Consider the following 24,793-nt stretch of genomic DNA (forward strand, 5'->3'; position numbering starts at 1 on the left):
CCTATTAAAATGCACACACTGCTGGGAAGATAATCATTTTGAGTCATTTCGGATGTCATTAGCTAATACTTCAAGGGTTTTCCCTGAGAGAAGGGCTCCCTTGATGTGCTTTTGTAATAGAGAAAGGGAACCAGAAGAAAAAAAGAGTCCTGAATTGAGATGTCTCTTCAAATCAAGCCCCCTAAACCATGATCAGAACCCAGCTGCATTGAAAATTTTGCTGCTTTGCAGAAACAGATGTTCCTAATATCATCAGAAGGAAACACAACCATATGGAACAGTTTTCTCTAAATTATGCAAAGTGTGGATAATCCCCAGATTTCCTCCTCAACCTCATTTTGCAACTGCGAATGGTCCTGCACAGAAGGAGGGGGAAATACTGGAATCGAGACTTAAGAGAAATCATCTAAACACCTTCCTCATTTTGTTTGCAGTCTCCATCATCAATTTTAAGATGCATTCCTCACCCCCACCCCTACATTTTAACATTTTTGAAATCAAGATGTTTCTAATAACTGAAGGTTTTACAATCTTTGGAAGTCAGGTGGTAGTCGCTATGTAGTTATTGCAAGAGTGGGCACCAACTTGATCATAGTATTCATACTGCCATTATTTCATTTGAGTCATGTGCACTGTTATTACTATACATATTAAGTTTAACTGGTATTTAAAGTATCTGCAAGAAGAATTTGCCATGATTTGGCCTTGAAATGATGAGATGATGTGAATGCAGAGAAGCAGAGAAACAGAGCAGTGGGGTGTATATTTGACAGATTAGTGAAACAAACATCTGTTGCTGGAGGAATGATGGCAATTTCACATTTTCTTTCAACGCAACAACCAGGTACTTTGGGGGATCTAAAAAGGGAAGAAATCCAAGGTAGATGAAGCACTGTTGCATTCCGTTTATGCAAGCATTTGCCTACATCTCACCAAGCAAGAACATGTCAGCCTCAGCACTTGCAGAGTGGGTGTGAGCGGTTTGGAAGAAAATCTCGAGGATAATAGTGGAATATCATTTTAAGAAACATGGTTATCACCAGAGCTCTTGATGGAATAGAGGACCAGATCACATGTAACCTACGGTATAACAGAGACATAAACACAAAGCATGAACATGGGAATTCTGTGCTGAAAATGATTCAAAAGAGTTGGAAAATGAATTTGAAGACTTGCTAGGGATTCAACCAATTTATTTCATTCATAGTTTCCCCTTTTGATGTGTACGTAATAGTGAAATATGACTAAAATCTATGTCTAAATAAGTCTAAAAGTTCTCTCAGAAAGTCTACAATAAAATGTCTCAGTAATTAGAAAGCATTATGTCTTAATTTAATTTGATGCATTTTTTCTTTGTAAGTGTTAGTAAAATAATGGTGCATCTTATAATTGATGACATTCTTGAATCAGTGTTAGTAGCAAAACTTGGAAAAATCCAGGTCTTCTGACTGTCAAATTCCATGCATGGGGTCTATCAGGTAGAATGCACACAGTGAATGAAAGAAGAAAGAGGATGAAGGAAAAGAAAGGTTATAAAATCAGCCTGGGGCAAATTCTCAGTCACCAGCAATATCTATCAGAGAAAGAAGCCATCCCTTGAGCCTATTTTCAGGTTGCTTTGACATTCACAACTCAAAATTGATCACTTTTTTCCTGGTATTTGAATTGGCAACCTATTCTGCTGAAAAAAATTAACAGGAGTGAACTTGAGTTGTCTTGATTTGCTGTATAGAGGTTGTGATAATTGCCTGTGATGATTGTTAGTAATACCCATCAAGATTTGGCAGGAGGCCAAATTTAGTTTTGGAGTTAGGGTTTTAATTAGTTTGGTTGTTAGCAGCAACAGGAAATCAGATTAAGGTGAGGACAGAGTCCCTTTCACCTTCTCAGGCATCCCAATGCAGATATGGCCCCTCCCCTACGGCTGGCTGATGGTGGTGAAGCGTTGGGGCCTCCAAGGTTACAACCTAGAGATAATGACACAGCCCCTGTGTGAGCAAACTGGGGAAGATAACGTGCAGACTCACCACATGCAAATGTCTGTTCAGTTGCTAACTTTTCAAAATAATGCCCCTCTCTTACACCACCATCAGACAACTTTCAGTTTTTAAAAACCCAATACAACAATAAATAAAAACCCCATTAGAAGTGAATTTTCAACATTCCCATTTCAGACAAAAGCACACTCACTAATTTACTCAACACCACGGTTTCTGTAGTGAGAAGAGATTTGAATTCAGTAACATTTTTGGATGATATCAAACATTTTGCTTTATCCACGAATACTAAGTAAGAGGGGGTAATAGCCTCCACATAAGCAGCATTTCTATGAGTTTCAAAGTGCTCTTGGCTTAGTTTTTATTTTTCCTGATAGATGTATTTCTGGGCCATGACTTTATTCTTAAGCGCAGTTTGATGCCAGATAACTCAAAGTTGGAAAACTGGTGAAGACATGATGGAGAAAGGACTCCCTCTTTTCCTTCTTCCACCACTCACTAGCCACTCTGTTTCCTTTTGGGGGAGTTCAACAAACCCTCATTTTACAGTATTTTGTATACAAACTATATATTTTTCTTTTTAAATTGCTGTTTGTTACTTTTATAAAATTGCTTTTATTATCCAATTGATACATATTGTTATCCGGGAAATTGTGTTTGGGTATTGTTCCAGTTAGCTAAAGCTGCAATTATGCAAATACCAGAAATGGATTGGCTTTTATAAAGGGGATTTATTAGGTTACAAATTTACAGTTCTAAGGCCATAAAAGTGTCCAAACTAAGGGATCAACAAGAGGATACCTTCACTGAAGAAAGGCTGATGATGTCCGGAACACTTTTGTCAGCTAGAAACGCATGTGGCCGGTGTCTGCTTGTCCTTTGCTACAGGGTTCCGGTTTCAAACTGACTTTCTTCAAAACATCTCTGGGCTTCTGTCTCCCTTAGCTTCTCTCTCTCTCTCAGTGTCTGTGCGTCCATGCTTGTTCTCCCAGGGTGTTTCTCTCTAAGAATCTGGGGGCCCTCTCTTAGCTTCTCTGGGGCAAACTCTGGGCTTCATCTCTTATCTTGGCATCTCCAAACATCCTTCTGTCTGCATCTCCCAGTGTCTCCAAGCATCTGGGTCTGTGTGGGCTCTCAGCTCTCTTAAGGACTCCAGTGATATAGTTAAGACCCACCCTAAATGGGCATGGTCACACCTCCATGAAATAATCTAATCAAAGTTCCCACCCACAACTGGGTGGGTCACATCTCCATGGAAACAACCTAATCAAAAGATCCCACCCATAATAAGTCTGCCCCCACAAGATTGCATTAAAGAACATAGTCTTTCTTGGGGTACATAACAGTTTCTAACTGACACAGGTATCCTGGGTTGGGATGGAAGGCATTATTGTTTTTCCCATGAAAATTAATAAAATTTTGAAAATTTGATTTAATTGCTTTTCATTTAGCAGCAGGGATTTTTAGGGAACGAATTAATGAGAGGATAGACATCTTTAAGATTCCTAGATTTAAAGAAGAAATAACCTTGCTAATGAGTGTGTGACCTAAGGACGATGTTTCCAGCTTCATACATGTTTTGAAGCTTCTTGAGATTAATAGCAAACCAAGATAATCATGAAAGACCAGCCCTGCAGCATGAACTTGGCTTGAAGCCCCAATGCCTGTGACCAAGAGGCTTAAGTGGGAAAGGAAGGGTGTGCCACAGTCCTTGGGGTGCTTTTCTAGCCCATTTGTTTTCTCATTTGCAGCATCCACCCCTGGCTCTGTGGCTCGTCTTCTTGTCTCTGTATCCATGCTGCCTGTCACAGTCTTTGTATTTTGTTTTGTTTATAAAAGGCCAAGTTTTCCTTAAGTTTGAAGTTATGCTTGCTATTTATAAAATAATAGTTCCTTATTTTTCTGGAGAAGAAAAATTCTGCCTGCATTTGCTTGCAGGATTTTGAATCCTGTCTTTTAGAAAACCATGTTCATATAAACAATTAAAGGGGAATTAAATTCCTTTTACATGGTCATTTTTTTCTTCCCCCCTTTCCTGAGCCCTATTCCCATTAATGAATGCAACTGGCCTCCTACAAAGTGAATATTGGGAACCCCCAGAGTAGAGGATTCAAGGAAAAGAGAGGTTCTCAATGACATAAAGTCAAAAAAGAAAGAAAATGAATATTAAGACTGGTTAGTACACATCTGAGGGAGAAATGCCACATTAAATAACTGAATACCCCATCAACTCTTTAGAAAAATTTGGAAGCATGCTACGAAAAAAAAAACATCCCTCATAAAACAATAGGAGACAGATAACACCAGAGCATATGCATTTCCCAACCATTAAGCTCTCCTGGCTCAATAAACTGAACAAGCTGGGGTTGGCATGGGGAATATCAAGTAGACCTAGAGAGGTGTACAGCTTTGGGATGACATTTTAGAATTTTTACACACCTGGAATCACTACCAACTCTAAATTTACTGGAAGATTTATTCTACAAAATTTGGGTCTTTGTATATCATGATACCACTAAAGAATAAAATCAATGTATTTGAAATAAATCCAGAGAGCTAAGTGCTGTCTTTTCTTGATGAGTTTGGTTAATGCCAAATTAAAAACATTCATGGATGTGAGTTTGATTCTCCCTAGTTCAGTAGTTCTCAACCCTGGAGGATTCTGCCCCTCCCAGGTGCCACTTGGCAATGCCTAGAGACATTTTTGATCGTCACCACTGGCGGGAGGGGTGCTACTGGCATTTAGCAGGTAGCAGCCATGAACGATCCTACACTGTGCAGCACGGCCCCCTGCTACAGAGTATTGGCCGGCCTCAAATGTCAACGGTGCCAAGAGTGAGAAACCCTGCCCTGGATGATGCCATTAAGTTTTGAAAGAGTTTTCATTAATAACTCATTTAATTGAGTGCTTACAATATGCTTTGAGTTTTACATATATTATCTCATTTAATCCTCTTAAAATCCCCACAGAGTGGGCATAATTATTATTATTCCCATTTTTACAGATGAAGACACTGAGGCACAGAGATTTCAAATAATTGACCCTGGATAAGAATTAATACAAGATAGGTTGACTGCAGAGCTCAAGTTCAAATCACCAGGCTTTATTGAGCTTTCCTCTGGCCCACTCCTGTATTGTGAAAGTAATGTTAAAGGCTATTTTTCATCCATCAGAGAGTTATGTTTCCATACTCATCCTCACTCATTCCTCTTCAATTCTGTGCATTATTTATGGAAACAAACTACTTTCTGATGTCAAGGACTTGGTGACAAGAGCCAAGGAGCCTGGACCATATCCCCTGCCTAGCTGAAGTGCTTTTTCCCTCACTTTCTTTTAAACTGTCCAAAACAAAGAGGTCACAAACATCTTTTTTGAGTCACAGTCTGGACACCTGACTAGCAAATATACATGTTACTGAAAGTGATTTTGAAAAAGTAAAGACTACAGAGGAACCCCGGATTTCAGGGTCCTATAGGTAATGAGGCAAACATGTGCATCTGCTGCTGGTGAGAAGTTTAAACCTTCCAAGGAGCTGACTTGCATGGCTTTGCTTCCTACATTCACCAATATCTTCATTGTAGTTTTGTTTTTCACTCCATCTATTAAACGCTGCTTTCTATGGGATCTCTCTGGAGCTAACAGGAGCTTCCTGTGTTACTTGTGTGGGGGATCAATACCTATAAAGTTGGAGGCCTGCATCTTATGATTAAGTCTCCAATGGGCTTTTCCCCATCATTGCTTCTCACTGGAGCAGAGGCTTAGAGCCTGGCAGACAGAGAAAGGTATACTGGTCTTGGTCTGAATAGGCCTACGTTGAATTTGTTTCAGGACTCACGACTTTGAAAGAACTTTTGGAATAAACAGGGGCAGGTAAAACTAATTTGTTCCTGGCCAAAGGAAGAGCCAACATGTGAGTAGATGGCCAGTCACTTGGTGGCCAAGAAAGTCCTCTATGAGATGTAGTCTGAGGCCGGGGTCCTGGAGAGCAGCTCTTTGTAGAGAAGATCTAGGAATGGGGCAGCAGGGCCTGAGAGGATTCGAGCAAATGGCATTACACGCCCTTCAGAATGGTTTTGACACAATGACTAGGCTTGTCTTATACCATCTGATCCAAAATTTCATCCAGATAGACAAGAACTAATTTTCTATGAAATTTCAGTGAGATATTTTAAATTTCCTGGAAAGCTACAGCAATCCAAAGAGCCCTTGGATATTCTGGTTATGCTTATAGTTTTGTAATAGGAAGACTCTGTTTCTTCACTATCTTTTCCTCTAGACCCCAAGCTCTTTGATGTCAGGGAACTGATCTTATTCATTGTTTTGCCTCCTGGACCTTGAATATTGCCTGACATGTAATAGATGCATAATAAATATTTGTTGAGTGAATGAGGAAATGAATGAATAAGTGGGTGGATGAATAAATACAATTATTTATATTTATAAATTCTATATATTTATAAATAAATATAATTATTCTCCCTGAGCAATTACTTTTCATTCTCTTAATTCATACTGTGGTGAATTCAGTCTCTGAAAAGTGAATCCAAACTTTAGTTTTTTCATGACTCTCTATACTGCACAAGTGAGAAATAAATGCATTTACCCTATCCACGCACACACCCATGTTTGCCCACACTGACAAAGAACATGCATAACTCATGCTACTGGAGGGAAGAATCAATCGAGAGTGCTTGCTTTCACAGGGAACGTCACCAGGAACAAGATTGTTGCTGTGCATTTACTGATGAAATGTTGAAGGAACAGCCTGAACATTTTGATAATTTGAGCCCTGTGCTTCCTTCCAGATCACAGAAATCTGCAGTCTCTTTGGAGCCAACATTTCTACTTTGTTTCTGTCTTAATCCCACACCTGAGCTTTTACTTGCTCCAAAGTCATTTTAATATTGTTTCTGTGCCAAGGTCAGAAGTGAAACAAAGACTAATCCGTGTTGGGAACAAAGATTAATCACAGGCATAGCTTTCTTTTAGGGGAAGGCGAGCCGGCCACTGTTGACTTGGCAGGCATCTGGCGTGGACATTGGCCATTGAGAGTGTATTGGTCATCTATTGCTGCCTAACAAATTACCCCCAAATTTAGCAGTTAAATTCAGCATACGTTTATGATCTCACAGTTTCTGTGAGTCAGAAATCCTGGCGTGGCTGAGCTGGGTCTTTCAACTCAGTGTTTCTCTCAGGGCCACGAACAAGGTAACAGCTGGGACTGCAGACCCCTCAAACTTGGATGAATGCCAAGTTCACTTACAGGGGTGTTGGCTGGATTCAGTTCTTCATGAGCATTTGGGCTAAGGCTGTGCTCAATTTCTTTCCCCATGGGCCTCTCCACAAGGCAGCTGGCAACATGGCAGCTGCTTCATCAGAGGGCAAAGAAGAGTCAAAGAGAATGCAAGCAAGATAGAAGGCACAGTTGTTTTTTTTTTTTTTCTTTTTTTGGTTGATCTTACTCAAAGGTTTCCAACACATATTTTTCTGACCACTGGTTTCTGGCTTTTGAGGACAAACATCTGCATAAATGCCTACAAAATGTCCAATCAATTTCAGTTCTGTGGCAGCCCCACGTCCTGCATACTGTGCGTGTGGCTTTGTCTCCAGAACACCTGTGTAAAGGCTGCTGCCCATTCGTTTCAGGAGGACACAGCTTCCAGGGAACGTTGTCTTCCTGGTGGCGTTTCTTTGGCAAGAAGTCAATCGGCATACATGGCTCTGTTGCCTGGAAGCAGGAAGCGTTTGGAAACTTGCAGAGACACCATGCTTCTTCTCTCAGAAGACAGACCCTCAAGGATCCAGTGCACTTGCGCTTGATAACGGGGACCCCCGTAACTGGCGAGTAGGCCAAAATATAGGGAAACCTCTTTTGAGTAACACAGATAAACACCTTTTTAGATCACCTATTTGTTCTAGAGCTAGAGCTACAAAATTTAATTCGAGAAAAAAAATATAGGTCCCATGAAAGACTTACAAGTTTTATAAAACTAAAATCTGGTTTTCCCCCAGAAAATTGTACTTAAAGCAAAACACTCCCAATGCTTCTAAAATAGTACTAAAAGGGACATCTGATTATACAAGATCAATAAAAAATTAAATATTTGAATAACAAGTTTAAGCTGCAAAGTTGGCAATGCAGATTTCAACACAGATCAAGAAAAGTGTGCACAAAAAGCATGGGCATGAAGGACAAAATAATGTGGACAATTTAGCTAAATACTTGCTGATTTTAAGAGAACAAAGGCCTGAAATCACTGTACAAAATATAAAATGTATTAAACACTACCACCCACAGACAGTCTTTATTACTGATTCTATTTTTAAATTATTTGACTTGTTAATTACAACTGTAAATGAGTATTATACATGAACTCCCTTTCAGAAGGGCAATTCCTTGTTGCACTATAGAACATCTAATTACCTTGCGAAAAATGTCCTGTTTTGCTGTCAGTAAAAAAAAACAGTTAATGATATTACTGCAAATACTTGGAAGGCTACAAAAACAAAAAGAAACAAAACTTCTTTTTTGTCTTCCAAGTGCTATCCATGCAGAGTGAACCTCTTGCCCTGTGTAACTGAAAGCACCAGTGGGGATTGTCCCGGGTTGGAGATGTTCTTGAATGGTAAGACTAGACAGAAAATCGCGGACATCATGCGGCTCTCCTACTACTGGGATACTACTGTGTCACTGATTGGTTTTTTCTTTCTGGGAGACGGTTCAAGACAGCAAAAAACACATCAGACTTATAATGATAAATAGAGATAAAACGAAGACACCAACTGCGGTCAACACCACTCTTGGTAATGTCTGTGCCATGTGAAAGCACCATTGAAAGAGCCTGTGGGCAAGGGATAAGTGTCTAAAGATTCAAAATGAATCAACAGTATTGGATAACAATATAATTCTCAACTCAGAAGCTGCCTCAAGATTAGGTACATCGTGAGTTAATGTAACATGAAAAGAAGGCAATGAGTTCTGGTTTATTCATTGTATCCACTCGCAAATCGATCTCAAGTCACCGATGTGTAGACACAATGAGATCGTTGTGATTTATGGTCTTTAACTAAAGTAATAGTAACAGAATAGACCAGTGTACAACCAAAACCCAGATTAGGAGGTGGCACCAGGCGTGGGGTTCATGTTCTAAGTGGCCACTTATGGGGCCACTTCAATGATCCAGGGCTTGTCTTTGATTCTGGCTGTGCGGTTTGCCTTTCTCCACAATCCCAACAACCCATGCTTGGTGCCTTCCCTGTACTTGGAGGACTTGATCTTGGCACAGAACAGCACAGCTTGCGAGCATAGTAGGCAGATCAGAAGGCCTCCTGAAATCTCCAGGCAGGTCCCTTGTGTGAGGCCAAATAGGTTCCCACAGGCCTTACTCATGGTGGCCATCTTGGCCAGGACAGGGAGGTTGTGGATGACAAACAACACCTCATTCCTCTGCTGCTTGGCCCGGGATCCCGAAGCCCGTGATGTCGGTGGCCGCGTGGGCATTGAATGTGTGCCTGAGCCCTGCGGCTTTTCTGTTGAGCCTCACCATATTCATCATTGCATCTCGGTATGCCAGCTCTACACCTTCCTGGGTGGCCACTAGTTTAATTCTATTCCATTTTTTAGGGATGTCCAGCCACTAGTGAACGGTCACAGCCATCTGCCTGCCCAGGGGTTTGGTCAGAACGAGCATGTCTCCTGGCACCACGTTATGTGGCATGATGAACTCCTTGGGCTGGCAGACAGTCATCATGTCTCCCCCTAAAACAATCCAGGAGTTTAATACTGTTTGACCACCTGTTACTGATGTCCCTGCTTCCTCTGCCACATCTTTAAAACCCTGTATGATTAGAGGCATCACTTTATCCCTTTCCCTGTCAGTCATCTTATTGCTGATCTCAAGGAGCCTGAGCATGTTGTCACATTCCGTGACCCCCGTTGCATAGAGGTCACTGAGGACGTTGGCACAGGCTCTCCTGCCCATCATGTAAGGGTTGTCGATGACAGGGTAAATGCAGTCCATGGTCTGCACCGAGGAGAGGCCGCCCTGCCTCAGTGGGATGACACATGTGTCCATCTCAATGCCAAGCCTCAGCATAACTGCTCCCAGGAACTGTCCGTCTTCTTGGAAGTGGTTCTCTTGCAAGGATTCCAGCAATTTCTGTAAGACATCTCGGAGCACTTTGCAGCCTGTGCCCTTCAGCAAAGTGAACCTGGTCAGCCAGTGGCTCTTGTCCAATTCCTGACTTTCTGGGTTAAAGGATTCTGGTACCGACATGGTTCTCAGGTGCATGCGCCTCACGGTTAGGGCCTTCCCCTCCCTCTCCTAGTTTGTGGGTTTGTTTACGGATCCACCTTCCACCTCCTCCTCTTCCTCCTCCCCAAGAGACAGCACTCCCACAATGCACAACAATGTGGAACCAAAGGTCTGCAACCACCTGACAGGTGGGGGTGGCAACAACAGATGGATGGACGGACACATTAGGGATGGTGCAATGCAGGGGAGGAAATGCAGACCCGGGGACCCCTGGCCTGAGCCTCGGCTGCCCTCAGCACCTCTGGGTCTGGGCCACCCACCATCACACTCTTTTCTAACCCAATCACTGAAGTGACAGCCCCTCATTTTTGCCATCCTCTATCATTAGGAGCAAGTCACTAGGTAGGTCCAGCCCACACAGGAAGGCCATGAATCCCAGGAGGCGGGGATCATTGGGAGCCATTTTAAAAGCTGCCACCACAGGGAGACTTAGATGTCAGTCTTTTGAGGGGGATGTAACTGGAAGCATGACACTGGACATGTTATTGTGTGGTTTGGCCCTCAATTTTCTCATTAGCAAAAAGAGGGGGTTGGACCAAGTTACCACTCGTGTTCACAGCCTGTGGGAGCCCCCAGCCCAGGGCCTTCCCCAGGTGCCTTGAAGCCTGTGCACACAGCAGCTGCGTGACCTGTGTCAGTTAAGGTTTGACCTACTCTCCCTGTAAAATCAGGCCTCTGGTGTAAATATAATCCCTCGCTTACCTCCTCCCTGAAACTCCCTGAGATACTAGTATCTACAAGATAGCCTATAATCCTCCCCTCTTCCCTGTTGATGACAATCAGTCCCTCTCTATGTCACAAGACTGTGCTCCTGCACTTATGCTCTTATGCCCGTTGGAATGTCTTTGCCCTAAACCCTATAAACCACTCCCTGGCACCCGCTGTTTTTGTGGAGTATCTTCACATTGAGCTCTGAACCTGCCACCATTCAGGACAGCTCCTGAATCCAGGGCAACGTGACCAACTTCCATTTCCTTGTAAGTAAGCCCTGAATAAAAGCTCATGTCTCAGAACGTGCCTGGCGTCTTCTTTAGTCCTTCAGCTGCAAAAGCCCCCTTGGGCCGTGACACAGCTGTTAACAGGCATTCCCACTTCCTGGATCGATTTGTTGGACACAAGTACAGAGCGTTAAATAGTCTTCATTGTGTTGGTTAGGCTTTGTGGCTTCAAGATATAGGATCTTCCTCAAGTTAGCACAAGGAAGGTGGTCATCCTTAGTTAGGCCCACATGGTCTGCACTAAAAAGGGGTTCTGCAAACTCTCCCCTCTCAGTCTCTCCCAGGGGCCTTTGTCAAGGCACATCTCCATCCCTCTGACAGTCTGCTCCATTCTCCTCTCCCTTCTGGCTGGCTTCCCCTCTCTCTTTCCCTACATGTCTTTTATTTACTCAATTTCTGCTTTCTCACGATTTTAATTTGCCACAGTCCCTCATGACCGGGGCCCTACCATCTGACTTTTCCTGTATGCATCCTTTCAGCCACATTCCCACTGGTTCTTTCCCTATCTCCCAGGTTAAATTCCTGAGAACGAGAATCTTATTGTACCAGGTTGCCTTTTCATGTCAGAATATCTGGAAGGTACAGTGGGTCAAGACAGGCTCAGGATATGCTACTGCCCACCCACCCCTGGTGTTTTGAACCCCTTATATATGTAGAAACAAAACCTCTGGTGGGTCCAAAATGCCTTCACTTCTACCTTGGTCTTTTCCTTCCTTCTTATTGATAAAAAAAAAATAGTATACATGGAGATAAAAATCTACGGTGGGGTACAAGTACATTATCTGGGTCCTCGACTCTATAAAGATAGGAATCTGAACAACAAGAAAATTTAACTGAGATATTCTGAGGATTTTGTTTTCTTCCTTTTTTTCAGAACTATTCTGGGTAGAACATTATCTGAATTACACTCAGCAAGTAGGTTTCAATTGAGTTCAGTAATAGAGACTTCCAATTCCTTTTAAACTTTCCAGTTGATTTCAGCTAATTGGAAACTTTTGCTGAGTCTGTGTTGATTTCCCAGCTTACAGTGGAAGTCACAGCAGCAAATCCAGATCACTGAAAACATATTTGCTCCAGGATGTAAGAATGGAAAGTGCCTCTAGCAACAACGAAGAAAGCCTCCTTTCCAATTTTAAATCAGCATGTTTTCATGTTTCCCTACTTTTGTTGATTAAAGAAGTTCTAGACTACAACGCAATTTCATTGATGTGCTACCCTTGAAATTAAATGAAGATGAATTAATCCTTTTTTTCATGCTGGCTCATTGATATTTACTTTCTTTTAAAAATCCCCTCCGTTTCATTTTTTCAGAAAATCATTTGCACCTTTTTTTTTCCTTAGTTGAACTGATAATCAATTATATGCTTTTGGAGTCGAAAGGGATTGAACATGTTTTAATCCAGTTTCCTCATTTTACAGTTGAGAAAAATGAGCCAAGATAGATGAAGTGACTTTGCCGAACATCACGCAGCTAGTTAGTGGCAGAGCTGCGACTGGAGGCCATGTTTCCTTAGTCCAGATTTAAAGGCCTTTGTGCCTGAATCAATCTGTTAACAAGGTCTTAGTGAGTATCTCCTCAATTTTCAGTTCTGGGCTAGGATCTGTTAGAGAGCTAAGATATATCAAGGGAAATGAGAAGTGAAATACGGAATGATTATATATATATATATATATATATATATATATATATATGTACACACACACACACACACACACACACACACACATATATATATGTATATGTATATGTATATATGTATATGTATGTATGTATGTATATATTACCCTAAGCCCTACTTTTAACCCTCAAATCTGTGGGATTTAGTTAGCTCTCCCAGCAAGGTCTCCCACTATGGGGATTATGGGTACCCATTGCACAAATGTCCAAAGTCCTACTATGGTTCTTCCACCACATCCCAATGTATCTTCTTGCTGCTTAGGTTGGTCAACCATATCCTATTGCTTCCAGCCCATCATCTGCTGAAGACAACCGACCCAGACTCTTTCACCTAAATACACCATGTCCTATTCACTTTGCCCCTTTATTCATGCTGTTTCTCTCCCCTTCTTTCCACCTGTCAAAGATATTTGTGGTCCTTCCTGGGGCCCTTTGTTTCTTTGCAGTATCTGCCATCTACTGTAGCCTACAGTGATATTCTTTTGCTTGGAGATCACACATTGCTCCATTTATCCTTGCCTAGTGCAGCTATCTAATAGTAGGCGGGTGTAGACCATGTCTCTCTAACTATACAAGATGCTCCCTGGGGGCAACAACAACAGCAGTAGCTTCTTTTGTGTCCCTCACTACTCCTGGCCCAGAATAAGCTGAATTTGGTAATAGAAGACTTCCGTGAAGCTTTGATTAAGGTCAAAGTAAAGCAGAGATGGCAAGTGAACTTGCCCTGTGGTACAAGATAGGGTAACCAGGAAGTTGGGTGTATGAAACAATCTTCATTCATTCATTCAATCATTTTATTTATTCATTGATACCCTGTTATATTCTAGGTGCTGATCTAGATCTATGGAAGACAGTTGACTATGTGATTCCTGCCTTGGTGCTTACGATTTCAACAGGAAAAATAAATCCATGTAATTTTGGATGGATAATATCTCTACGTATTAACTTATGGAATTTTCCTTTTTTGCATTCCCATTTTCTCCCTGCCTATTCAATCAGATAGGCAGCTGGGTGTTCATTTCTTTGGGGGATGTACATGGAAGGGTTGAAAAACAGGAGTAGCCCACACACTTTTCTGACTTCATAGTTTTCCAAAAGTCTAAATCCTTAGGGGCTTTTTGACATCCTGGGGATATCATAGGGGATTATCAGAGAAAATAAAGAGGAATCACTGTGGGTTTTCAGATATCTTCCTGGGATTAGGAAATGGGAAAAGAAAGAGAACCTAAGAATCTTGGGATAGCTTGGATCTGCAACCTGCTTCCTGGCTGCTCTTTTAGCAAGACCTCAAAGTTGATTGGCTGAATGGTGCTTCTTGCAGATGGAGGTAGCAAAGTATGTCCCTGTCCCAATGGTGATGTTGTGGAAGATGGGGGATGACTCAGCAAGAGCTTTCATGGACAGTCACTGAAGATCAAATCGTCATTCCCATACCTCCCTCATCTCCTTCCTTTAGTCAATATTTTGTCCAAGACATAAGAAGGCTGATACCACATTGTAGAGACGGTTGGGGTACCACAGGAAGTATAGAGGCTTAGTAACCCATTAGCCTGTTGTATTGGGAATTTGGAGTCAGATATCAAGCTGAAGTACAAAAAACATAGAGAAGTAATAGTTCTTGTACCCTTGAGATGGTGGGCTGAGGCTTATGTCTGCTTCGTACTTTAGTGTCACATTTTTATCTGGCAAAAGTCTCCCCTTGGGCAGCCCAGGTGGTTAATGTGAATTCTCTCACATATTGGCTGGAGAGAGTATAACAGAAATCAGTATTGTTAAAAAATTTTCATAGCCACCCACTTTTTGACAGGCTGTAGCATGTCACTACATTCCAATGCCCTATCCCACAATGCACTCAAATGACATTTTGAGATCAAAAGTCATTTGAGAACCCACCATCAAAACAACCGGGGCAATGAATGAAAAGAATTAAAAAATTTTCTGAAAGCAAAACATCTTCTAAAATCAGGCTCACCCATTTCACAGTCAGGGGAGATGGCCAACCCAGGCTTGAACCCTCCTTCCATGAGTTGACATGGTACATTTGTGGCTATGAGGGATGTTCTTGAGGGTACTGTGATACACGGTATTTTTTTTCCTACAAAACCCCATCTTTGCACATTTTCCAAATATATTTTTAGCCCACCTGTTTAAAATCAGCAGTTGAGACCAAGTCTATTTTCTCTCCTGCTGAGTGTCTACCTCGCTTCTGTGCATTAGGTCAGATACAGGAGGGCTTACTCAGCATGCCCACGGCAGAGTCACCAGAATCGAGACTTCCTGTGCACAGTTGCCTTCCCCATTTGAAAGTCTGGGACATGGATTTGATTCCTGTGGGAGATAATTCACTTTTTCTTCTTTTTTTTTTCCTCCAGTCAGGCATCCCAAGAGAAAAAGGGATTCAAGTCATCTGTCAGAAGTCAAAAGAGAATGTGTTTCTTAGATGGAGGAAGATTTGTTCCTAGCTACTGAATACTTCATCACTAGACTTTTCTTTATTCTGCACAAATACCCAAGCTTATTGATTCCGTATGGAATCGGCTTTGCTTACTGTCACATTTACTCCAGAGGAAGGACATACATGTTAAACTTGAGGGAGCACACTAGTACGAGCAGAATTAGCTGCCTTAGTGACAAGACAGGAAAATTTACATTTTATAAAAAGTTATTTTGAAATTTCATTATGCATGTAGAATTTATTTTGCCTTTAGCCTTTCTTCTTTGGAAAAATGAGACATTCAGTCTCATGTTGATACTGTGGTTGAGAGGCTAAATGAATTATTATCATAATTTTCAAGTCATAATCCCCTTGTCAGCATTTTAACCCCTAAAAAGAATTTTTGCTACTCTAATAAGATTTTGTTCCTGCCCCTTCCTCCTTCCCCTCTGCTTCCCAACCAGTGTGTGTTTCTTTTGCATTAGTATTGATGTAAATAAGGGAAATTGTGGGCAACGCCACCTAAGAAAACTGAGTCATTTTGAAGATTGTTTTTGCTATTTGGACCTAAGACAACCAAAAGAAAAGAATTTTAAAAATTAGAAAACATTGATGGTAAAAGAAAAGCATACCGCCTCAGGTGAAACTATTGAAACACACACACACACACACATACACACACACACCACATGTGCACACAAACCTGGATGACCACCAAATCGTGCTGCTCCCAACCATAGCTTCTCGCCAGGATGCTTGAGTAGGTTGCCATTTTTTCTCAGGCTTGGTACCTTAATATTGTGGATACAGCTAATAAATAAGGTTTGTAAAATAATTTTCTCCAAATTTATATCAATGAAAATATTAATTAATTTGGGGCCTATAATCCAATATTGGAATGTTAATGGCAATTAAGAGCTAACATAATCCTTCCCAATGAGGTCATGACATATCAGAACAATCTTGAAGTGATCCCAAGAACCAAGTCTTTGCTTTCCAAACTAGACAGCATCCATTCCAGATATTTTCCACCTCAACTTAGGGAGCAAATGAATAATTGTTATTTTGAAGGAGAATGATAACACCTAAGCATTCTAAGGGTTATATATTTTTAGGGGGCCAATTCCTTACTCTCTGTTTTCTGGTTCTCAAATATGTCTATTGTAACCTTTACTGGTTTTTTTTTTTTTTTTACGTATTGGCATTTAGCGTGCATTCAATAAAGTACAACTTGATAAACTTTTATGACCCAGATTGAGATATAGACTATTTCTGAAACCCTGAAAGGCTGCCTCATGCTCTTTCTCAGCAATACTCCCTCCCTAGACATAACCAATATTATGACAGCTATCAATATTAATTAGCTTTGCCAATTAATTTTATTCATGAAGTTCATACAAGGGGAATTCTACAGTATGTTCTACTTTAGGTGTGGCATCCATCACTCATCATTAAGTATGTGAGAGCCATACATGTCATTAGTTCCTTCTCTTTATTGTGTAGGATTCTGTGGTATGAATACACTACATTTACGTATCTTTCTTCTACTGATAGGCACTTGGGCTGTTTCCAGTTTGGGCCTATTATGAATAAAGCTGCTATGAATAAGCTTGTACATTTCTTTGGTACACAATACACTTCTTTCTCTTGGATATTGTGGTGGGTTGAAGCTGTATGTACCCCCAGAAAAACATGTTCTTAAAGTTGATCCATTTCTGCGGGTGTGGACCCATTGTAAGTAGGATCCTTTGATGAAGCTACTTCAGTTAAGGTGTGATCCACCTCATTCAGGATGAATCTTAATCCTCTTACTGGAGTCTCTTATAAGAGAATGAAATTCAGACAAAGAGAGAGAAAGCCATGGAAGCAAGAAGCTGGAAGCAACACAACCTGCGAGAGAAGGGAGAACCAGCAGATATTGCCATGTGCCTTGCCATGTAGCAGAGGAGCCAAGGATTGCCGGCAGCCAGTCTTTGGAAAGGAAACATCACCTTGATGATGCCTTGATTTGGACATTTTTCTCAGCCTCAAAACTGTAAACTAATAAATTCTCATTGTTAAAAGCCAACCCATTTCATGGTGTCTGCTTCCAGCAGCCTAGGGAACTAAAACAGTTACACACCTAGTAGTGGAATTGCTGGGTCATAAGGTAGGTGCCTGCTCATCTTTAGTAGATACTTTCAGTGCTTCAAAGGGGCTCTACCAAGATACACTACCACTAATAATGTACATGAGAGTTCCAATTGCTCCACATTCTTGCCACCACTTGGCATTATCCATCTTATTAATTTTAATAAGTGTGTACTAATATCTCATTGTGGTTTAAGTTTGCCTTTTCCTGATGATTAAAGAAGTCATGAACATTTTCATGTGCTATGGACCAATTGGATAGTTTCCTTGTAAAGTGCTTGTTGAAATCTTTTGTCCATTTCTAAATTTTGTATATATAAAAAAATTCTCTGCCTGTGGCTTGTTTTTTTTTTACTATCTTAATGGTGTCTTTTGATAAACAGAGGATCTTAATTTTAATGAAGTCTAACTTGCTAATCTTTTCTTTTATAGTGATTGATCTTTGTATCATTTTAAAGAAAACTTTGCATCTTTCCTAATTTCACTCACTGACCAGCAAACAAAAATAAAAATAGAACCCAGCATTCTTATTGATGTGGGCAATCAGAAACTTTTAAATGCTATAAAACCCACTAGAATGGCTAAAGTTGAAAGGACTGACAACACAAAATGTTGGCTTGGATGTGAAGCAACCAGAAATCTCATTGCTGGTGGGAATGTAAAATGGTGCCATCACTTTGAAAAACCATTTTCCAGTTTCTTATAAAATTAAATATACCTCCATGCCATGGCATAAAATTTCTACTTCTAGATATTTACCTAAGAGAAATGAAAACATATGTTCACAAAAAGTCTTGTGCAAGAATGTTTATAACAACCTTATTTATAATAGCTCCAAATTAGAAAATACCCAAATATCCACCAACAGATTAAAGAAGTCAATTGTGGTATATTCATACAATAGAATATCAACCGAGCAATAAAAAATGGACTACTGATACAAGCAATAACATGAATGAGTCTCAAAAATGTTATGCTGAGCAAAAGATATCAGATGCAAAGAGATGCATCATTTCACTTATATGAAGTTGTAAAACATGGAAATAAATATACAGTAGTAGAGATCAAAAGAAGTTGACAACTTTCAGTTCTAGTTAACACTTTTCTTGCAGGAAAAACATACTACAGAGATGATGAGCAACACAAGAAAAATTGCACTGCCTGAAACACAAACCCAAATCCTACTGGCAGCTGGCTTCAGTTACTATTTGCCGGAATCCAAGATGGCAACTGTTATCATTAGCAGCCCAGAAAACAAATATCATGTTGTCTGTGCCCAACGCTTCATTCTCCAGCACAGAAGGAAACCAGTCAGTGCGGATACTGGAGAGGTGAAGGTACAGACAAGAGGTGACAGTCAGTCAAGAGGATAAAAAGGCTGGAAGTGAAGCCAAGACCAAGATGAGAGGAAGGGGGAGGGTCCCTTCTACTACCCAAAGGAGAAGCAAGTTATAAAGGGCTTCCAAAGCCAGGATGCCAATTCTGAGAACTGCCCCATGCCCAGGGGAACATTTCCCCAACCTGAGAATGCCCAGGCTTGACTTGGAAATGAAGGGATGCTCGGTTTTGCTTACTCAGCAAAGGAAGGCAAGGGTGGATGAGGGAGGAGTTGGGAGGGCAATGCCCGTGGGAGACAAACCAGTGGGGTTGTGGGAGTTCACACGTGTCTCTCATCTCTCTTCAGTGCGCCTCTCTTGGCTCCCAGACAATCCACTTTCCCACTGTCTCTCTCCCTGAAGCCCAGTGTTCTCGGGCTGACCACACTCCTGAGTAACTCTACCCAGGCCAGCCTTCTTCTGCAGTGCTGTGGGTCCCCAAATTACCCGCCTCCCCCACCAGCACATATGTGTGTGTCACAGCCTGCAGCACATTAAACTGCACCCTCCTGTTCCCTGGGGACAACTGGGAGTAGGAAAAATACAAAAGAAAACACCCAACAGTGTGTGACCCAGAGTAAACCTGCTCTAGACTCCAGTTTAGGTGGGACCCGAGGCTTATACATGTTAGGAGGGGTCTTCTTTAAAACAAAAACCAAAAAAAACCCCACAAGACCAAATTACAAATATAACATATTTATTTGGACTGAAAAAAGATACCCCAATGAATTACAATTAAAAAGAAACTGTCAAATATAAAAATGTTTTTACATGTGGGAGAACAAATGAATGTCATCCTTGCACGGTGTTGAAAAAGGGGAAAAATATAATCAAGGCAAACTGGAGTCTATAGTTAACAGTAACATTGTAATATGCTTCAGTTAAATGTAACAAAGGCAGTATACCAAAGCTAAATGTCTATAAGAGGGGGATATAAGGGTGGGTATGGGATTCTTGGTGGTGGTACTGTTGTCTGACCTTATTATTGTATTTTATTTTATTTTAATTTTTTTCTTTTATCTTTTTAATTATTCTTTAAAAAAATTTTGGAATAATGAATATATTCAAGTGCTGATTGTGGTGATGAATGTACAACTATATGATGATACTATGAACAATTAATTGTACACTGTGGATGATTGTATGGTATGTGAATATATCTCTATAAGATTGCAGTGGGGAAAAAAATAAACAGAAGGATACAAGTGCTGGAGAAAATGTCGAGAGAGGGATGTACCTATTCACTGTTGGTGGGGAAGTAGAATGGAGTAGCCCATCTGGAGGGTAGTGTGGTGGTTCCACAAGAAGCTAAGTATGTGGGTGCCATAAGATCCTGCAACCTCATTATTGGGTATACACTTGGAAGAACTGAGAGCTGGGACATTTGCACACGGGTGTTTATGGTGGCAGTATTCATGATTTGCAATAGACGGAGATGGCCTAGGGATACATCGACTGATGAACAAAATGGTGAACTGTGGTGTATGCATACAGTAGAATATTGAGCAGCTGAAAGAAAGAATGAAGTTGTGAGACATGCGTCTAGGTGAATGGACCTTGAGGACAGCATTTTGAATGAAATATGCCAGAAACAAAAAGACAAACATTATAATGCTTCACTAATGTGGACTAACTATAATGTGTAAATTCTGGGAATTTAAACTGAGAGCACAGTTATCAGGGGAATGCTTATTGTAATGGTCCCTAGATTGTAAGCTTATATGGCAGTCACATCTATTCCTGCACTGTAATGGCTATCTCCAAATTCTGAGGTGCTGATCTCTTTGCGTGCGACTTGATCGGTCTCTGTAACTTTGGGTCTCTGTGTGACACCTGAGACGCAGGGCTACAGTTCAGCAGATGTGAATGTCAGTACTAGTGCATACAGCAACTGTTTAAAAAGAGCTGAAAAAGTGTCCAGACTTCAATTAGAGATATGAATGAAGGAGATCTGGTTAGGACTAAGGCAAATCAGGCCAAAGGGTAAAGGACAATATTGACTATGTTTTAAAACTTCAACTTCTGTGTGAGACCAACAGAAGAGATGTTTATTTGGTGCAGGATCTATATTTTCTGTAGCACAGTAAATATTTCACTTGTATGGTCACTTTATTCAAATACCATAATTACATGGCACTTTGAATAGAAAGTGAGATCTGGTAGGTTTGTACAGATTAGTGTGAAACCCTGACACATCCCAAAGTAATTTGGGCAGAGAATAAGAATGTATTTGCAGGGCCCCCCTGAGGAACTGGGGGAAAAGGTGGAAATACTAAACTTCAAAGGTTAAATGACTTTACCAGGTTAGTTGTGCCATGAGTAAAGAATTAAGGTTGAACCTAACTGTCAGGATTACTTTGGGTGTACCACAAACGAAGGTTGCTAAACTGCTTGTAAGCAAGCTCACATTATGAACGTTTAGAGATGGAAAATTGTTCTCAGATTAACTCAGTGAACGAAACAAGCCTCAATGTCTCCATGAAGCCTTTTGGCTTTCGGCCAAATGCCAACTGCCAGTGTCTGCATGTTTTTAAGTGGAAGACCACTCTGCTCTTCTATTGTGCAGGCTGGAATTTCCTGGAAAGAACACCTCCCAAGAGCGGCCAATGCCTGCCAGGGGGTGTGTAAATACCCCAGCTCCCTTGCTCCTTAGGAAAAATCATCTCGAGGCCTGCATGGGTTTCACGCCATTTCCCAGAGTTTTCAAGTAGGTTTATGCTCCAGTTGCCCACAGTGGAAGCTGGTTTGTTCATGTGTCCTTTAACGACTGCCGTCTTTTCCTTTTCACATTCTACCCCCTCTCCTACCAGAGATAGCTGCACCTCCCAAATCAACTACTTGTACTTGAATCCTTGTCTCAGATTCTGCTTCTGGGGAGACCCCAGCCAAGACAGCCTTGGAGAAATGGCAGTGTTCTTGGAGAAGTGCAAATATTTTGCCTCATGCTGGTCGCTGACCATGCCCACCCTGCCATTTCAGAGGGAGGACAGGTCATTAGGCTGGGGTTCATCTCATGTGGTTCATTCTCTTAACCCAACCGCTAATCTGCTGCTGAGGGCTCACGTCCCCTCCTGTCCCCGGTCCAGGGGGAGCCCCACCTGCCATGTGGGGAGGGCTGTGCCCATCAGCCAAGGACACCTGGCTGCCGCTGCTGGTTGGAAACGGCTGCAGTGTCATCTGTCAATGTGGCACACATGCTCTCCGCCAAAGGGTGCTTAGTGGTACTCGAGATGAAAACTAATGTAAGGCTATGGATGAATGGATTATTGAAGAGACTGTCAAATCAGCCTGCCATTAGAAGGGCCTGGAGGCAGGGGGAGTGTGCTTTGCGGCCTGGTGGGGAGCCTTCCATCTCCAGCTGGGCAGGGTCATCCCACTGATAGGGAGATTCATCTTTTTTACAGCTTCCTGCCTTCTGGGCCATCCTCTTGGGGGACTCAGCAAAAGGGCTGCCTCTACTCATATGCTTGTGGACATGTTTTCCTTTTTAAAGGCAAGAAAATTGCATCCCTGGGATGTAATGGCAATATTTTTTGCAAGCGTTAGCCTCTTCTGTCTGCCTTTGGCTCTGTCTTACACCCTCTGACCTTCTCTCTCCCTCCTCCCCTTGGCTGCCTCATCTCTATGCCCCTGTCTGCTTCTTGCTCCCCTTCCTCTCCTCCCACCCGTCTCCCACCTCATTTTGCTCTCTGCTTTTCTCTTTCCCTTTCTTAATCTCTCTCTCCCCACTCCCCTGCTTCTGCTCGGCTCCTTCTTTTGATCCGTGAAATATTTTCTCACACTCTGGCGTTCTTTAAAGTAGGTTAATTTGTTGAATCCTTGCTATAGCCCCTGAAGAAAAGAAATTATGGTGAAAATCTTTCTACGTCATTTATGGCCAAATAACCCAAAAGCAAAGCAGTTGCATTCATTTTCAAATAAAATTCCCTCGCGGGCTCTAAAAGCCCGACTCCTCCACTCCCCCAGCGGGTAGACTGTCTGCTTCTCTGGCTTTATTGAGGTCCCACTGCACAGGCTAACCATCACCCAGGCAGGGGGTGGGAATGAGTTCGGCCGTGCTTTAGAAATAGGTGCCCAGCCTTGTCCCCTGCTCTTTGCCTGGAGAGGTGGCTGTAAAGGCCTGCTGCTCACTGACACCTGTGGCTGGGTTCAAAGGTGGGCCTGGAGGGGAGAGGACAGAGGCAGCCCTGGGGCCAGAACGGAGCCAAGAGTTCCCCTGTTATCCCTGCAACCTCCGAGTAACCCCAGGTTCATGACAAGAAGCTTAAGGGCAGAAGTACTAGAATACTGCTAGAAAGCAGCATGAGGAGATAGAGAGAGAAAGGATTTCCTCTCAAAGAATGATCTTGCAAGGGAAGAAATCATATGCTAAGAAAGACAGCTGACAAACCCCCCTATCAAAACCCCAAAATCACTCAAGATGAAATTAAAACAAAAAAGCAGTTTAAAAACAGCTTTATTGCAAGCATGCCTTAAGGTGATAGATTAAAAAAATAAATTTTCATTAAAAGGACAAGCAATTATAAAAACGAACTGATCTAAAAAGAACAAGAGTGGGGAGATATGAAAAGGAACCAAGTAGAAATGTTCCAATGAAAAATACAGTGATTGGCATCAAAGACAATAGATAGGATAAACTCAGCTCTAGACATATTTGAAGAGAGAATTTGTGGATTGAAAATAGGATTAAAAAATTGCTGCTGCTCCCCAATATGAAAGAACAGTTACAACGGAGGTAGACTGAGAAATACATAGGCACAGTCTGAGTTCCATGAGAAGAAAACAGAGAGGAAGTTGAAGAAGCAATATTTAAGGAAATACTGATGAGAATTTTCCTGAGTAAGACTTGAGTCTTCAGAGCAAAGTGTATCTTGCATATTGAGCTGGATAAATAAAATTATATCCACGTTTAGACTCATTTTAATGGAATTGCAGAAGAGTGGAGATAAAGACAAAATATCTTAATAGCTACCAAATAGAAAAGGCAGATATAAAGGAACAATTAGAAAGGGAGCAGATTTCTCATTAACCATGATGTTAATTGAAGAAAGACAGTGCAGTAACACAGTCAAGCTAGGCAGGTATTTGCATATCAATTCGTATTCACCAGTGAAGGAAAGATAAAAATATTTTCAGATTTACAAAGGCTGAATTTATGACTCACAGACCCTTGCAGAAAGAAATATTAAACTCTGCACTTCAGCAAGAACAGACGCAAGGCAGAGGGAATGCTTACGATGTGTGAAATAATAATGAACAGATAAATTGATAGAATAAGTCAGTAAGTTTAATGAATGACTGAAAAAAGTAATCATTTTTGAACAAGAACAGTGAAACTACATCTCAAAAGAACCGTAAAATAATGGGGGCTGCTCAGTGTAGAGTAGGAGCATGCCTTGAGAAGGAGGATAGTAAAACTGAATGATTTTGTATGACAGAAAACTTTATACTTAAAGATGTTATTAAAAGCTCATGGATCAAAGACCCAAATAAAAGAGATAAACCCGTAAGACTTCTAGGAAAACAAAGTAGGAGTAAATCTTCATGACATTGGATTTGACAATGGATTCTTAGACATGACACCCAAAGCACAAAACACAAAAGAAAAAATAAATAAATTGGACTTCCTCAAAATTAAAAGCTTTTGTGCATCAAAGGACATTATCAAGAAACTGAAAAGACAACCCAAAGAAAGGGAAAAAATATTTGCAAATCATGTATATGATAAGGGTTTAATATCCAGAATATATAAAAGATTCCTACGACGCAACAACAAAAAAACAAACAACCTAATTTAAAAAAGGGGCCAAGGCCTCAGGGCCTCTAAGCCTGAACTCTGGCTCTCCAAGGGATTCTGTGAGTTA

The 24,793-nt window shown here is 41.3% G+C and overlaps 1 pseudogene; it reads right to left on the reverse strand.

Annotated features, from left to right (window-relative positions):
- Positions 1–9,112: 9,112 nt before the first annotated feature.
- On the reverse strand, positions 9,113–10,274 carry LOC119525848 (annotated as a pseudogene).
- Between the last annotated feature and the right edge of the window lie 14,519 nt (positions 10,275–24,793).

The sequence above is a fragment of the Choloepus didactylus genome, assembly GCF_015220235.1.
Source record: "Choloepus didactylus isolate mChoDid1 chromosome X unlocalized genomic scaffold, mChoDid1.pri SUPER_X_unloc2, whole genome shotgun sequence".
Lineage (NCBI taxonomy): Eukaryota > Metazoa > Chordata > Mammalia > Pilosa > Megalonychidae > Choloepus > Choloepus didactylus.